The 17,761-nt window shown below is 30.8% G+C and overlaps 1 long non-coding RNA gene across 1 annotated transcript; it reads right to left on the bottom strand.

Annotated features, from left to right (window-relative positions):
- Nucleotides 1–1,036: 1,036 nt before the first annotated feature.
- On the bottom strand, nt 1,037–16,847 carry LOC127724261 (uncharacterized). The gene is made up of 3 exons (XR_007992413.1): nt 16,734–16,847; nt 2,110–2,181; nt 1,037–1,284 (listed from the first exon to the last, which is right to left on the bottom strand). It is a non-coding gene; the product is annotated as an uncharacterized LOC127724261 (long non-coding RNA).
- Between the last annotated feature and the right edge of the window lie 914 nt (nt 16,848–17,761).

Genomic DNA, 17,761 nt, shown 5'->3' with positions numbered 1-17,761 from the left:
AAATCAAAGGTCCCAAACATGGCGATATAGAGATTTCACAAAATGAGACAATTGAAATAACAAGATATCTTATATATTATATGAGATATCTTGAAGTTCGAATAAATAGTAAAACGGCTTGCCATATAAACCTCTCTGTCATCCGAGCTCCTGCTAATGGCAATGTTATGTCATGTTATAATTTTACCGTAAGACATTTTTACGGAACATAATGAAAGAAAACAAATTCAGCTTCTTTTAAAAAGTAATAGTAATTAGTAAATAGTACCTTACGGACGAAAGTTGAGGGGACTATAGTTTGGCACCCCGTCCATCAGTCTGTCCGTCGATGTTTCATCGTTATTTGCACTATTTTGTAATATATACATATAAAACTCTAAAACGTGTCATTTCCTCAAAAAGTTGCCGCGATGTCATGGCTAGACAAATGTTCAATCGACAACATTTAGAAATAATGTTTGACCATTTTGGGGTTTTGAGCATGTTAACAGTTGAAGTACGACCTTATAAACTAAACACTAAAACATACTTTACCAAAAAATAAAGGCACACTATTTGATTTATTGCATACATTAAATTAGTACGATAACCTAGTTATGTTATGCTACACATCGGTTTTTGAAAAGTACATACTGTATGACCTTCGGATCAAAATTCAATTGAAAATTCAACTAAAATTAGACACAAATATTATTTATCTTGAATGTGTCATCATGACTTTGTGATCCATTACAGAAAATGTGTGAAAAAATTTTTGTAGCTGTTTATTCTGGACTATTCTTTGTCTTTTCTTTAATTTCTGTGGATATGACGTTTGCCATTTGAGGAGTGTATAATGCCCTTGTTTGTTATAAAATTTGATGTTTCAAAGAATCACTGTTTTTAACGTTTGCTGCTGTTGTTGCTGCTGTTGTCTTTATAATTGTTGATTTTGCATGCAATTATAATGTTATGTAGGATCTGATTGTTTTATATTGCAAGATCAGACCTGGTACTGGTCTTGTTATATGATGATACTCATTCACTGATAAATGCATTCTAAATGAAAAACAATTTTGTTTTATTGATGTCACGTCTTGGTTATTATATATGCTGATATCTAGATTAACCAAACCCAACAATGACAAGCGTTAAAATGGCACTCTCCAATGTCGTCCCTTGGAAATGTATTTCTACAACAATAGTTGCACAAAGAAGTTGACGATGGTGGTCGACAGTATCGTTGACATTCGCGTACCTTTACACTGTGCCGGGGTTGTGCTTCCACTCCATGTTCTTCCAGAACTGAAAAGTATATTTTTAACAATCATCATTGGCTTTACGAAAAAAAGTCAAATGTTTTTAATCGTGTTTGTTCTTCGTTATAGTGATACAGTCATAACCTGTTCACTGAACGTTGTATTAAATGTGGAAGATTACAGATATTAACATGAATAATATGTTTCAGTAATGTTTAAGGTCATTCAAAAGTCAAATACTTCGATTAATGTTGAAATATGTCAAGGACTCGTTCTTTTTTAGTTTGAACATGCTGACCATTTTTTTTTATAGATATAAGGTAGAACTAAACGTTATTCGTGGGAGTAAACCTGTTTTAATTTAATGTTTAATCATGTGAAAGAATAGGCAATTATCTCTCTCTCTCTCTCTCTCTCTCTCTCTCTCTCTCTCTCTCTCTCGTATATATTGAAAAAACCTATGCATTAGCATTAGTTTATTTCTGAAAAGGCATTAGAACTGAAGTAAAACTCCAGGTTTTACAAATAAAGCAGGTTTTGTGGACTTTCCTGAGGTTTTCTTCTAATTAACCAGTTATTACAACTAGAATTTAAATCAGTGTGAACTGTTTTTTTTTTTTTTTTTTTTTTTTTTTCTTTTTTTTTTTGTAATGGGGTGTCAGTCCTTCAATTTTGACTTTGACTTTGATTTCCCGTCTTAATTTTTCCTTTGTCTAATTTTGTTGTAGACCAAAACTTATATCTTAATTGTTCAATTAAATCATGATTTCGTGGTATGATCTTATCTGAATATACACATAATTAATGTTCAGAATACTGAATATAGACTTTTCGAGTAAATATTTTGTTTTATAAAAATGCCTTTACTCACCACATGAAAAGATAAGAAGTAACACAAAAGATGCTCCAACAATTGATAAGTGTTTCATTTTAAACATACGTCCTGAAAATATTGTACATGCATTAAAAAAATATAACTTAATGACGTAGTTTACTTCGATTTACATCATACACAATTAAATGCTAGATCCATAATGTTTTGCTGTCAACATTATTCCCGTTAAAATGTTGTTTCATTTGTTATAAAAGTCACCTGGTATTTAAAACTTTTATATGATAATAGATGAAATACTTTGTTAAATACAAAATAATTTAACCGAACTTACCTTCGAAAAGTCAGCGTTAAGGTGGAAAGTGCAAAGCTTTACATTATGATCTATAGTAGATTATGTCCTTGAATATTCAGGATTTTCCGTCTGATAAATACATGTCCAGGATTAATCTTTGTTTTTCTTGACATTTTATGGTAATACACGTATGATACAAAGTATTATGATAAATGGTGTCAATTTTTTATTCTTCTGTATGTATGTAGCTGGTTATAAAAATGTACGCAGAAGTATGATGCAAAAGTATTATGCAAAAGTATGAAAAAATCATATTCAACTTTTTTTTTTTTTAATTTTCTAGGAATTGAAATTAAACAATTATATGAACTATGCGTTACATTTTTTTAAGAGAACATACACAAACCTTCAATTTCGAAACAATATCAGAAGGGAGTAAGGTACCTAGAATGATATTGTTTCCCTTTCAGAAACAATTAGTCGAGGATACTAAACATAACCGAACTAAATTTTATAATGGGAAGTCAAATATTAAAAATTTGGTTAAATTAAAAAATAAACATATTCAAAACCAAAAAAAGAATTAATGTTTAAAAATAAGTGCTATCGAAACCAGACGTAGGCAATAAATGAACACTACTAAAACTAGTAATAAAAAATACCATTTAAATACAATTTTCCACTACTTTAAAATCGTAAAGGGTATAACTATTTATTATCTTAAAATGATATAAACCAGGAGAAGTGAGGTATTTTTCAATTAGAAAGCAGCGAAACAACACTAATAAATATATTGAATTCAGCATACGGTCACAAAAATAAACAAAATTTGTGAATAAATTCAGACATTTGTAAAGTTTTGTACCAAATTCTAAAATTTACACAAATTATAAGATACAATTAGAAATACAACAACCAATGTCAAGATTCCTTTCTCTTGACATTTTTACAAAGACTTGATTTTACAAATCTCAATGAACCAGTTTTAATATCGATCGGTGGAAATACTAAAAGTACCTGAAAGAACATTAATCTATAAAACAAAATCTTTCAGAATAGAGGCATATTTGGAATCAAAACATATGACATACAGTACAATGAAAATCATTACCAGAAATACGATATAATATTTAAAAAAAAACCTATTGAAAATAAACAAAAACATAAATGGTACATATGTAACACTCCCAAACGTGGCCTTTCCCCAGACGTGTTCGATACCCCCAAACGTGTCTATTTCGCCTTAACGTGCCCGATTGTACATCCGTCAAACATAATTGTTATTCGCCATTGTCCACTTTAAAACGCCAGAACGTCTAAAACTTCTAGCGATTATATGTCCTCAGTGACGTCCATAACGTTTACGGCAATTCAATGATAGGTGACACAATTGAAGATGTCGGGTTTTCGTTGCAGGATTCTAAACAAACAAAAAATCGAAAAACATCTCGAGAAAAGGGTGCATTGATGCGTATAGACAAATGTCAAAGATATGGTACACTAAAAAAAGTGAAAGATGAAATTAATAACTTCTGCTTTCAAATAAACATACACCAGATAACAAAAATAATGGCACAATACAATTTGTTTTTACTTGCAGTGTATTTTTTTTTATTAATATAATTATTATTGTTTTAAATTTTAAACTGTAGTTTGTTCAACGCGCCAGTTGTTAATATTTAGCATGATTACAAATTAATTTGTAAGACATAAATTAACTCTTGATTGTTTATTGCTTAATGTCCAATGGCAAATATATGTCATGCATATTTAGAGCGAACATAAGAGTTGCAATTAAATAGTTTTGTACAGTTAATTCATCGTTTAGTAAGTTAATTCTGTTGTACTTATATATCCCGGTAATGCCTAATTATCTAAATAATATATGAGAGCATCGCACGGTCTGCTTCTGAAGGAAGTGGTGTTTGGGCTTTTAAAGAGTTACTGTCCCATTTTTACAGCAACAAAACAAAATTAAGGTTCCTGTTATGATATCAATTTGATTTGTATTTAAGCATCATATGTCATTACGAATCACTATTTATTAACGGTGGACACGATTGGGTGTTCCTAAAATGGAGACGGTTTAGCCTTATCTGAAAACGTTTAGGGGAGAAGATAAGTAGTCTTAATTCTAGATGTCAGGTAGCTTTTTTTTTTGTGTTGGGTGTGCTATTGAATTGTTTTATACCCCAAAGCCCTTTATTCATATTACCGACAGCTATACTCCAGAGTAGATTGATTACTCAACATCATATACATAGCACAGGAAAAAATAACTATAAAGCACCAACTATTCTTTTTGTGTTTGTGGAGCATGTTTTTTTTTTTTCTAGGAACAAATTTGTTGAAGAATAATGAATTAACAAGTTATTATTTCCTAAAAAAAACTAGAACTAGGAATATTCTAAGACATTAGTTTTGTTTTTATATACTTTATCAAAATTTACTTTCAACAGCTGAAAGAAACACTTTTTTTACGTCTTTTCTTGACACAAAAAAATGGTTTTACAATGGTCGGGTCCGCTAACACCATTTAAAAATTCTGTTTAATATGCATGAACGAAAGAAACCCACGAAAACAGAGAAAAAAAATATCTTAGAAATACTTCCAAGCTTCATTTTTGAAGTTTCTTACGAAAAACGGTTTAATGCAGTAAGGTACCTCTACCTGGATACTGTATGTTTCCGCTTTAGGAATTTTGTATTGAAAACAGATATTTACTTTATTCACAACTTATTTCAACTAAAGGCGTTCATTTTCTTTACATGGCATGCTTGGTGTAATGACATCATTTTTATTGCTGACGAATGTAAAATATTGATTAATTTATTTTGTTCTCTTTTGTTTTTACTGAGTTGTTTGGTTTTTGTCTGATTTCGCATATCGACCATTTCATGGTTTTCGTTTTTTGTTTACGTGCTCCTCCAATTGTATTTCTTTATTTAAAAAGGATAGAAAAGCGACGTGGCCTTAAATAGCCGCTACTTCAAATTTAATTGTACTTCGAAAATTATAGGAAAGACGAAACCTCTTCTTGCTATTCACACTTTGAGCAAATGTGTGTTTCAAGTAAAAGGTTCAATTTTGGCATAAAACGGCCTTGAATCGCAACTTTATAAAATATACTCTTCTCCAGTTAGGTTCTTAAATTGGTATTTTTTCAAAAGTCTTAATGCTAGGTAAAACAATCTCCTTATAAAGGCTTTAAAGTCAGTACATTTTGAAGATTGTTTAAAATACGATGATTTTGTACATTTTTCGAAACTTTAAGATTGAGGAAAACCTTGGCAGCAACCTACATGTACTATCAAAAATATTTTATATACATATATGGTGTACATGTCTCTGTTGCTACGAAATGAAACTCAGATCGGAATACTGTTTCAGAAAATATGTTCAGAGATTCTTTAGATAAATAGTTTAACATTTGGAGAAACATTTTTCTTTTTTTTTTATGTATGCAAAAAGAGACGTGATCAGTACAGATTTTCTTTTTTCTTTTAAATTTGAATAACTTGCAACATAAGTTTCAAAGAAAAACAAAAATCAATTAAAAAGAATTTATTGGTACAATTTGATTAGAAATGAAAAATAAATCTTAAATGAACAAATGTATACTTGTTGACAGATAAAAATATCTTTTCAAAACAAGCCAGTGCATATATGTGACCAGCCATGATATTTCAGTCATATGGAGGTACCAGGGTCAAAATGATTAATTTGCATTTTTATGAAGTATACATATATTTCAAAACACTCTGAAAAGTTATTTTGCTAGATTCTGCAAAATAACAGAATTATGGTCATTTTTGTTACTTTAGATTTTATTAAAACATTTTTTTTTTCAATTGTTCACATGTATGTTCATCTATTATAATAGTTATCTCTGAAACTTGCCATATTGTTTTTTCGTTGTTTTTTGCTTTTTATTTTGGACAAAACAACTAAAGAATATTTCATATCTATCGTCTTTATCAATCATTTGGTTGCAATAACAACAATGTACCGGAATCTGCAATGTAAATAATAATGACTCGAGCATTTTTCTTTCTCTTAAGGAGAACTACATTAATGCTAAACAAATGAATACCAAAATATTTTCCCTTACAATGTGAACAATGAGATTTACTCCGAAAACTTGGTGTTCATGCTGCAAACTGTATTGGTAATAAATCAGAGAAAAATATAAACATTGCACTTTGAAATGCCTATAATGATCTAAAGTTTTTTTTCAGGCCCCTTTGAGAATTAATTTTAATTCAGAGCAATGCAATGAAATCTAAAAGATAAATATTGTGAATTAAGAACGCGATTCTAAACGGGATTTTTACCTAAATTATTAATTTGACGTAAAAAACTACTTGTCCTGTATATCTAAATATAAGATTCAAATTTCCTCAAGTCAAGAAAAAATGAAATTTTATTTTTTCGCATGATTAGTTTGACATTCAATAACAGGTGTCCGATTTTTAAATCGACGTTTCCCCATTATAAAGTTTACCGCCATAAGCCTGGAAATGTCATGGCGGTTCACATATATAGTAAATATTATACTGAAGTAACAATATCGATAATTTTATATTCGTATTTATTACATAAATGTACTACGACTACTTTGTAAATCTGTGTCTAGGTGAAAAGTAACAGCAGATGGAATATACAATAATAAAGTGTTTATCGTCTTCCATTATACATATGACGATTACATCTAGCTTGGTGGCATAGGACAAGAACGAATTTTTTAATATTTTACATTCTGTCAACAAAATCATTTTACAGATAAAAATTATTAAGGTTGCATACTTGAACTAATAAAAATACTAAAAAACTTAAGAAACGTCATGCAATATAATGCGTATGGATATTGAAAGAAACGAAATATAAAGAATTTATTTTATTTTTTTGTGAAAAAGACTATAAATGTATATAATAAAATTAACATAATGGAAATAAATAGACGAAAAATGTGCATGTTTTACTTTAAATTTCGATTCTCGATAATCGCTCCACAGGATGTAGCCTAATATTGACATGGTATTGCGTTAGTTATCTGTGTGTTAATGATTAGAAAATATAAAAAGGCCGTTGGATTTGTTTTTTTTTTTTTTTTGTTTTTTTTTTTTTTTTCAGTAGAAATCAATTTGCCTCATTATGTTAGGCTTCAAAAGAACGGTTTATTTTAAAACGGAAATAATAGATAGTTAATTAACCAAGCTATTAAAATTACAAAATGCATATTTTTCGCCGCTTTTTACGTACTTTCTTTACATGTATAAATTAATGCTACTCATATATATGTTGTTTTCTATATTCAGAAGCAATCTAATGTGTTCGAGATAAAGACAAAAGTTATCAACACTAAAAATTAAACGATTGATGTTTACACACGCACCCTTCTTTTTGGTCGCGTTGCACGATACCCTCCTTCCCCTCCCCCCCAACCCCCCACTCCGCAAAAACAAAGTATAAATTCGTATTGTAAACATTCAGCAAATGCTATAAATATATGCCCACTTCTGAAATTAATTCTCTAAATTGTTTGTTAATTCCAATCAAAAACCTTTGTGTAATGTCGGCACAGTCATTGTAATAATACTCCATATCCAGACAGACAACATAGTATTCACAGATAAAAAAAGAGAAAAAAAAAACATACCGACAATATCGACGCCGGTCAACTAACTGAATGCTGATTACATCTTCAATTTGAGACCAATAGTTATTGTTCTTTGTTTTATCAAATACGGAAATTAACATTATTCAAATAGAAAATCATATGTTAGATACAGAGACCAACAATATCAAATGTTTTGGATGCTAAATGAAATATGACGCAAAATGACACATATTTAAAGAAAACGCAGCAAAATGTGCCAATCACCCGCCGCGACAGTCATTTGTGACTGCCTTGGTCAATTGCATGATTTGGCTCATTTCTCTGCGTTTCCTTCAAATATGTGTAATTTTGCGTCATATTTCATTTAGCATCCAAAACATTTGATAATGTGGGTATCTGTATCCCAGGACCAACCACAGACAAATTTACGGATCTCTGTATCCCAGGACCAACCACAGACAAATTTTCGATCTCTGTATCACAGGATTCATTTAATTGGATGCTTTAATTTTTGTAAATAATTAGTTATCTAGTTTTCTTTTTTGTAGTTTGCCAATATGAAAGGAGACAACGTCCATTTAATTATCTATTTACTATATATATGTATATGTATATCTATATATATATATAATTCGTCTAAATAACAGCCCAACAATGTTAGATCTGTAAATTTGCGGAAGCAAAATTTTTGTACTTCCCTGGCCGGGATTCTGTCGTAGAGTTGTCACTGGTTCAGACGTACTTATATATAAAACATAGAATAAGTCCCTACCATCACTTGTTTCCTGTAACTCAGGCTTCAGTACAAGACTCTTACAGTTTTAAGGAATTTATTCCTCCTCCCAAACATCAATATTGAAAAAATTTACTAGCATATTGATTCGTGGTAATTTGTATTACGATCAAGATTATTATTTCAGTTTGACTACCACATGTCAAGATAAGAATTATTTGACATTTTGCTGATGTAAGATATTAGTTATCCGAAATATTTAACATTTGTTCATAATTTTACATTTGTTTTGGTGATGTTGTACCCTTTTAGACTTGCTTATTATATATTATATATCTATCATAGGTTTGAATGTTGTTTTCAATTTAGACTTGTCATGTTTGCGGTATACCATCTTTTCCGTAAGTTTATTGTTTTCTGTTTGGTAATAAATTGATAATAAGATCTATTTTGTTACATCTTGTGATCCGTTTATTTGGCAATCGCCAATGGCAGTCAGCAGGGTTTAAGAACATCAGTTGTTCGACCTGCTAGTCAAATGCGTTTTGTTATAACATACCTTTTCACTCAATTTGGTCTTTTGAAAAATGTTGTTTGTGCTGTATTTAGACCCCTCTACCAAGAAATTTGTTTTGCATGCACACGTATAAAAATTGCGGTTTTTTCATCCAACGCAATCATAGGTTTGAACGTTGTTTTCAATTTAGACTTGTATATATATATATATAGATTATATAAACCTGAAGGCAAATATAATACAAGCCCAAACGAAAAAATACAAACAAGTCTAAATTGAAAATAACGTTCAAACCTATGATTGCGTTGGATAAAAACCGCAATTTTTATACGTGTGCATGCAAAACAAATTTCTTGGTAGAGGAGTCCAAATACAGCACAAACAACATTTTCCAAAAGACCAAAAAAATAAAAAAGTATATTTTAACAATATATATATCAATATATATATATATATATATAGACAAGTCTAAATTGAAAACAACGTTCAAACCTATGATAGATATATATATATAATAAGCAAGTCTAAAAGGGTACAACATCACCAAAACAAATGTAAAATTATGAACAAATGTTAAATATTTCGGATAACTAATATCTTACATCAGCAGGTTTGAACATTGTTTTCAATTTAGACTTGTTTATATTTTTTCGTTTGGGCTTGTATCATATTTGCTTTGCGTTTATATGATCCGTTCATCCTATTTTGACTCTTTCAAAATTCAAGAGTCTATCCTAAATTGAGGTAAATTATTTGACCTTCCAAATACCGTTTCGATTCCTAACATCACTAGTTTATATTTTTTCGTTTGGGCTTGTATTATATTTGCCTTCGGGTTTATATGATCTATATATATATATACACAAGTCTAAATTGAAAATAACGTTCAAACCTATGATTGCGTTAGATAAAAACCGCAATTTTTATACGTGTGCATGCAAAACAAATTTCTTGGTAGAGGGGTCTAAATACAGCACAAACAACATTTTCCAAAAGACCAAATTGAGTGAAAAAGTATATTTTAACAAAACGCATTTGACTAGCAGGTCGAACAACTGATGTTCTTAAACCCTGCTGACTGCCATTGGCGATTGCCAAATAAACGGATCATAAGATATAACAGAAGAGATCTTATTATCAATTTATTACAAACAGAAAACAATAAACTTACGGAAAAGATGGTATACCGCAAACATGAGGTGCAAAAATTTGTACACCATATCCGGATTTCGACAATTAATGTCTCTTAAGTGATGTTAGGAATCGAAACGGTATTTGGAAAGCCATATAATTTACCTCAATTTAGGATAGACTCTTGAATTTTGAAAGAGTCAAAATAGGATGAACGGATCATATAAACCCGAAGGCAAATATAATACAAGCCCAAACGAAAAAATATAAAAAATCTAAATTGAAAACAACGTTCAAACCTATGATTGCGTTGGATGAAAACCGCAATGTTTATACGTGTGCATGCAAAACAAATTTCTTGGTAGATGGGTCTAAATACAGCACAAACAACATTTTCCAAAAGACCAAATTGAGTGAAAAAGTATATTTTAACAAAACGCATTTGACTAGCAGGTCGAACAACTGATGTTCTTAAACCCTGCTGACTGCCATTGGCGATTGCCAAATAAACAGATCACAAGATGTAACAAAATAGATCTTATTATCAATTTATTACCAAACAAAAAACAATAAACTTACGGAAAAATGGTATACCTCAAACATGAGGTGCAAAAATTTGTACACCATATCCGGATTTCAACAATTAATGTCTCTTCAGTGATGTTAGGAATCTAAACGGTATTTGGAAGGCCATATAATTTACCTCAATTTAGGATAGACTTTTGAATTTTGAAAGAGTCAAAATAGGATGAACGGATCATATAAACCCGAAGGCAAATATAATACAAGCCCAAACGAAAAAATATAAACAAGTCTAAATTGAAAACAACGTTCAAACCTATGATTGCGTTGGATTAAAACCGCAATTTTTATACGTGTGCATGCAAAACAAATTTCTTGGTAGAGGGGTCTAAATACAGCACAAACAACATTTTCCAAAAGACCAAATTGAGTAAAAAAGTATAATTTAACAAAACGCATTTGACTAGCAGGTCGAACAACTGATGTTCTAAAACCCAGCTGACTGCCATTGGCGATTGCCAAATAAACGGATCACAAGATGTAACAAAATAGATCTTATTATCAATTTATTACCAAACAGAAAACAATAAACTAACGGAAAAGATGGTATACCGCAAACATGAGGTGCAAACATTTGTACACCATATCCGGATTTCGACAATTAATGTCTCTTCAGTGAGTTAGAATCGAAACGGTATTTGGAAGGCCATATAATTTACCTCAATTTAGGATAGACTCATGAAATTTGAAAGAGTCAAAATAGGATGAACGGATCATATAAACCCGAAGGCAGATATAATACAAGCCCAAACGAAAAAATATAAACAAGTCTAAATTGAAAACAACGTTCAAACCTATGATTGCGTTGGATAAAAACCGCAATTTTTATACGTGTGCATGCAAAACAAATTTCTTGGTAGAGGGGTCTAAATACAGCACAAACAACATTTTCCAAAAGACCAAATTGAGTGAAAAAGTATATTTTAACAAAACGCATTTAACTAGCAGGTCGAACAACTGATGTTCTTAAACCCTGCTGACTTCCATTGGCGATTTCCGAATAAACGGATCACAAGATGTAACAAAATAGATCTTATTATCAATTTATTACCAAACAGAAAACAATAAACTTATGGAAAAGATGGTATACCGCAAACATGAGGTGCAAAAATTTATACACCATATCCGGATTTCGACAATTAATGTCTCTTCAGTGATGTTAGGAATCGAAACGGTATTTGGAAGGCCATATAATTTACCTCAATTTAGGATAGACTCTTGAATTTTGAAAGAGTCAAAATAGGATGAACGGATCATATAAACCCGAAGGCAAATATAATACAAGCCCAAACGAAAAAATATAAACAAGTCTAATTGAAAACAACTTATATATATACACGTCTAAACATGTGACAACTTTATGGCATTCTCAATCGGATAACACGTGGTTGAACGGGTCTTACACCATAATATATATATAATTCGTCTTAAACAAAATATGTATATCTTACAATTGAGATTAAAAAGTTTCCATCAATATGTGACGCTTCAACGATTGCTGATCTCACCGTCAATATAAATTCATTTAGTCTTAAATAAGCTGTTATGTCGTACGTATCGTGTGTCACCAATAACTTATGAGAAAACGTATTAAATCTTAAAAATGATAAAAAAAAAAAACAAACAATCCCCATGTTTTTAAATTAATAACAATAGTAATCGCTATTTCAAAGAAGAATTGTGATAATTTTACTTCTCAAGCGACTCGAGTTATATGGGTTTTTCTCAGTCATGTATAGAGAGAATGTATGACGTCGTGAGCCTACATTAAAGAAGTCGCCTAGGAAAACAGCGATAAAAATCATAAGACGATGTTTTTCGGGTACATATCATTTTAAGGGTATCGACTTTCGATGACATCTCATCTCAAGGCTATCGACTTTCGATGAAATTGTAGCTCAGAAACACCCTCTCGTTTAAAAAACTATCTTTTATCTATGAATATCCACATTTTGGAAATATTTTCTATGGACTGAAAACAATGCATTTATACAGTTAACTCTCGTTGTCTCGAACTCGGTTGACTCGAAATTTCGGATGAGTCGAAGTTTTTTCGTGGTCCCGAACTTTGTTCCATATATATATATATGTATTTCGACTCCTGATGAGTCCAAATTGGATGAGTCGAAATTTCGGTTGAGTCGAACTAAATTTACGGTCCCAAGGTTAACAAAAGCATTCAAAATTCATTATTTATCTCAAACAAATACACATATGTCAAAACATGACCTCCGGGATTTAAATGGATTGAAGAGTTAATCTGACAATACACGTGTAATTAAATTTCCGGTCACTGACCAAGGTATTGATTTATGACATTCTATTTCCACGAGTGTTTACCTAAGATTATCTTTTATCACCACGATAAATAATTAGTGATACATTGTTGAAGTTTATGAAAAATTATTTAAAATGTTTACAAAAAAAAAAATTAGATTAATCGTGATTTACACTGATGAGCTTGGATGTGTATAAAGTGGGGATTAAGACTTCCGTTGGTGATCACATAAAAACTTCTCAATCGGCGTCTTTTATCTTTTTGTATTTTTTCTTTAAAAGAAAGATTGAGATAAAAGAAAATAAAAATAAATCTAAATTTCTAAAATCTCTTGTATCCGAGAATAAACAATTTTGTCAAATTTAAATGACTTTAATAAAGAACGCTAAGATCGATTGGAAATTACTCTCTCGAATAAAAACAACAGGAAAAAAAAGTAACTGTTCAAAGAAATAATTAAATAAGTGAAAACAATGTTATTATAATAATGAAAGACCATAACATACAAATCCATCGATATGAGACCAGAATATAGATCCCCTTCCCATATTCATCCGGATTTATTTTAGCTTTACCAAGGTAAGCAAGGGTTGTGTCCCTTGGTCTGTCAAACTTCCGGTTTTCGTTTGAGTCGAACTACGGGTATCCCGAAATATTTCTCTGGTCCGGCTGACTTCGAGATAACGAGAGTCGACTGTATATACTAAACCAAGTCCCGTATGCACGTTGTTTTTTGTATTTATTACGTAACGTACTGTTGACAAATAAAATTCCATATGTTGATTATTAATCGTAAGGTAGTTAACTTTCGAATTTGTTTCCGATGTTTACCGGATCTTGACATTGATATCCAATCAAAACAGAGCAAGTGCTCACGTGACAAATAAGTGAATTGATAGAGCCATGATATTTATATTTTCCATGCGTTCCCATTTGTTAATTAAAATTATCCTTAATAGTTGTTAAATAATTTGTTGTATTAAATGTTTTCTTAAAATTAAGAATCAGTAACTTTAATTTACCTACCCTTGCACGTTTGTTTACATTATATAGGTCCCTTGGCTTTTCTTGGTGAATTTTGGTTAGTATTTACCATGCCTAGCGATTCCGCAGAAAATATAACTGAATTATGGTCAAAATAAAAATGTGTACTAAGACGAAACATTACTCCGAATGCTTTGCAGCAGTTAGATATATAAATGATATAACAACCAATCATATATAGCCAGCGATTTTATCTCCATTTCATATAAATAAGAAGATGTGGCATGAGTGCCAATGAGACAACTCTTCATCCAAGTCACAATGTATAAAAAGTTACCAATTATAGGTCAAAGTACGGCCTTCAACACGGAGCCTTGGCTTACACTGAACAGCAAGCTATACAGGCCCAAAATGACTAGTGTAAAACAATTCAAACAGGAAAACCAACGGTATAATCTATATAAAAAACGAGAAACGAGAAACACCTATGAACCACACCAACAAAAGACAAACACTGAACAACAGGCTCCTGACTTAGGACAGGTGCATAAAAATGCAGCGGGTTTAAACGTTTCAACAGAAGCCAACATTCACCCTTACCTGAGTAGTGTAACATTACAACATAAAAATAGACACACTATAGAATATCAATTGAAATAGTTTAACTCGATCAAAAAGACATTTAAACAAAAAACAAGTAAACATACACTGAACGAATAAGTTTGACCTATGACACAATATAAATACAGTATGAAAACGAATGTGCCTATATAACATAAACGTTACAGGTAGTTATAAAAAAGATGTAGCAAGAGTGTCAAAAAGACAACTCTAACCTGCGACAAAATGGCGTTAAATAAAACAACGTACACAGGTAAATTTAAATGTGATAATACTTTTGTTAGGAGTACGGAAGTAAACATTTTTTTTTTAAATTAATAAATTTGTTGTTCAGAGTACGAGTACAGAAGTGAAAATGTATCGTCATACTAAATACTTAGCAAAGGTGGTACATAGTAAAATAGTGAAACGAGATATAACACATAACAAGTAAACATAGAATTACTGAAATGCATTACAAATTGTGTCAACAGGTCAAATTAACACGAAAGTACGATTCGAGAGTACCCGCAGTTACTGAAAGCTAGTTAAAGGCCAAAAACAATTAACAATACAAAATCATGCATCAGAGACTTAAATCAATTAAAACACATTCCAGGGATTTAGTGTTTGAACGCCATGGACAGTCAATGTTTCCTTCACAAATGGCTGCGCCCATGTAACTTGGTTTGTTACATCATTACTTTGAGATTGCTGTTTTAATATGGGATGTAATTTTATATTTGACTAGACTAATAACCATTATAATGTATTTCACCGATAATTGTATTTATAAAGGAACACGGATAAAATGAAAAAATATCCTTGCTAGACTTAGACTAATAAATTTGCCATTTTACACGCATAAACACACATTGAATATTAACATTCCCTCAATGAACACTTCGTTTTATGTTAACTGAAATTATTCACTCAAACGTATTTATTGAACATTTAAAAAGCAAGATAAAAGCATAAAAAGGGAAATATACTTTGTTACTTGCAGAATCTTTTGATTATTTAAACCATTAATGTCACTTAGAGTATGTGACAATGCCGCGCTACTTATAGTATAATGATAGAGGACATAACAACTATAATGGTTTACTTTTATAAATTGTAACTTGGATGGAGAGTTGTCTCATTGGCACTCATACCACATCTTCTATATCTATAAAATTCAGAGATGAAAATATTTACCAAAGTTTCTGAAACGGGAATCAGAGGTAAAATTCCTGTCCACCAATATGACAAAAAACTCTAATATAGTATTTACAAAAAGTCCAAAAGAAACAATTAAAAATTCATGGGCTTTCACTAAGGAATCAACATTTCTGGTGTATTTTAAACCAGACGCCACCTTATTATCAATCGAGATGCCCTCCGAAAACTGCCAACGGTCATATCACCCGATATAAAGTTTTCCTGAATATGAATATAAAACGAGAATAAATAGCGAGCAGTGTAATCGGATTTTTCTAGGTCTGCTTAATTTATTGTTGTAGGTTAAAAATAGATGTAAATTATAGTTTTACGTGTATAAGAATGATTTGTGTAGACCGGATCAGTCAATGGTTATTCATGGTGGCTCCCTTATTCTACTTTTCAATGTTGACATGTTTTTCTTTTTAATGAATAAACCACATAATGGACGCATGCGCACGTTCTAAAGGTCAAATTAAAAGGTTCCATGAATACGGATTTAAATGTGTTGAATTATTGACCTGCAAGCCAATAATATATAATCGATGTTTTTTAAGATAATTTTGACAAAATTGAACCAAATTGACTGCATATAGCAGAATATTTTTTCTATAATCCGCTTGATAAATGTTTGAAGAAATAAAAATCATATGTTAAGCTTTTTTGTTTTATTCGTATCTAATTTCTCTTTAATGAAATATTAAAATATGTGTACTCACCAAGAAATAGACAGGCAATAACAAAAATGAAGTTTATTAATTGAAGGTTACTTTGCAAGTGACTACAAAAGCGACAAAACATACCAAAGTCATGTGACTTTGTTTCCAGGTGAGGTACAATACAGGTTTATTACTTGATTTCACATAGATCGAAATAATCATTGTTACGTAAGAAAAGCTTAAGAACTATGTTCAGCTGTGACGTTCTTTAATTTGTCAAAGGCATTATTTAAAAAAAAAACAAATCCGTCTTTGTGAAAATCCATTGACACTTAATAGTTATTTACAACACAAAAGGCTTTACATACACACATCTGTGCATGTTAATAAAATCGAGATGTTTATTTCTTTAATCAATTCGTCATTAAATTATTAAATTTATCCTTTGTCCATCAATTTATTTGTAAATTGTATAAGTTAGTTAAGACGAAGTGATGCAAAAAGTTACCATATAACATATATCCTTCCCGAGATTATCATTCTATTTCTGAAGCAATGTTTCCAAACCGTTGATCTGCCGTAAACATATAGGATTACAGCATCTCATCATGATCAGCCATGGATTTGGCTAATGTATACCTGTTTCGTGATAAAAGTGTTCATATGGCGTGCAAGGCGATTGACATCTTTAACTGTGGCAGTTCCAAATACAATTTTTGAAATGGAACCAATTACAACTTTAGCTTTTTATCTTTGATTCAATATGTAGATTATCTCTTGGAACAAGTTGGTGAATGGTATCAATACTGTTATTTACGTTTGAAGATATATGTGCCCGTACTGCAGATAGTGTGGATATCTCATGATTGAGAATATTACAATGCCATATTGTCTGATCCAATCTCATCATAATGGAAATAATTCCACAAATGCAGCAAATCTTGAGCCATTTGAATCTCAAACTTTTATCGACCTAATTTTAAGTTTTTCTTCATAGTTATTAAATGATCAACAGGTACCACCACGTGATGCATCCCACATTAAACTAATAATACATCATAAGTCATACTTGTTAAAATTACTTGTAA

The sequence above is a fragment of the Mytilus californianus genome, unplaced genomic scaffold (genome assembly GCF_021869535.1).
Source record: "Mytilus californianus isolate M0D057914Y unplaced genomic scaffold, xbMytCali1.0.p SCAF_14, whole genome shotgun sequence".
Classification (NCBI taxonomy): Eukaryota; Metazoa; Mollusca; class Bivalvia; order Mytilida; family Mytilidae; genus Mytilus; species Mytilus californianus.
This window is presented reverse-complemented; position numbering and strand designations above follow the sequence as displayed.